Source organism: Octopus bimaculoides, chromosome 17 (genome assembly GCF_001194135.2).
Source record: "Octopus bimaculoides isolate UCB-OBI-ISO-001 chromosome 17, ASM119413v2, whole genome shotgun sequence".
In the NCBI taxonomy this organism is placed as follows: domain Eukaryota; kingdom Metazoa; phylum Mollusca; class Cephalopoda; order Octopoda; family Octopodidae; genus Octopus; species Octopus bimaculoides.
Genome location: NC_068997.1, coordinates 6,269,710 through 6,270,652, shown reverse-complemented (window position 1 = coordinate 6,270,652; position 943 = coordinate 6,269,710). Strand labels below are relative to the sequence as shown.

Sequence of the window (943 nt, the reverse complement as noted above, 5' to 3'; positions counted from 1 at the left end):
ATATATATATATATATATATATAAGTAAGCGAGCAGGAAACTGCAGTTTTCAGTAATGGAGGTATTTGTCTGGCGGTAACAAGCAAGTACAGAGGCAACAACCCACCACAACGCTACTCATTACAAGTAAGTACGGAACTTTTTTTTCACTTATCGTATTCCACTTCTTTTAGCTGTTACTGTAGAATAATTCCATTGTAAAATAACAAAATAGTAACCTGGCGTTGGTAGTGGTAACGATAACGATATTGGAATTATGTAGAAAGAGATGACCTCTCTATTATAAGCCAACTCTTATATTTCAGAACTTGACAAGTCCAACGAAGAGTTGCGATGCAATTCTTTAAAAGTACCTTCGATGAATCTATTCAAGAATGTTTTTGTTGTTTAATCTAAGCTATTAATCTAAGCTTTGACTAACCAGCCGTCTTTTCAGATATAGAACGCAGTGGATTACATTAATCAACGTGTCCGTGCATTTTAAGACGGTAAGGTAATTTGTGGAAGATTGAGTCGGGTAACCACATAGCTCACACGTTGATACATATTTAAGACGTCTACGATTAATGGTCCACTTTTGCAGACATCTGATGTGTTCACACTTAAAGTCTGATGACTTATCATGATGTCAGCAATTGCCTTGTGGGCACGTAAATTCATTAATTGCACAGAATTCATTTCGTCATTCGTCGATTTTCTTGCTCGAGAGGCAAACATAAGATGTGGTTTCATTTCATTTGTTTTATCTTATCTGTTTGTTCTTGTTTTGGCAGTTTAAAATTTGTACACACGCAAACACACAGATAGACATATATACAAACACATACTCATATGTGTGTACGTTTGAATGCATGTGAGTGTTTGTGCGAATGTTTGATTTCATTGTTAATAACGAAATACACGTGTGTGTGTGTGTGTGTGTGTGTGTGTGTGTGTGTGTGTG

At 35.9% G+C, this 943-nt stretch overlaps 1 protein-coding gene across 1 annotated transcript in view; it reads left to right on the top strand.

Annotated features, from left to right (window-relative positions):
* Positions 1-943, top strand: part of LOC106877394 (uncharacterized) — a 5,673-nt gene continuing 4,730 nt past the window's right edge. The window contains exon 1 of the mRNA XM_014926290.2: positions 1-126. The gene's annotated coding sequence lies outside the window, so the exon portion shown is untranslated. The remainder of the gene's footprint in view (positions 127-943) is intronic.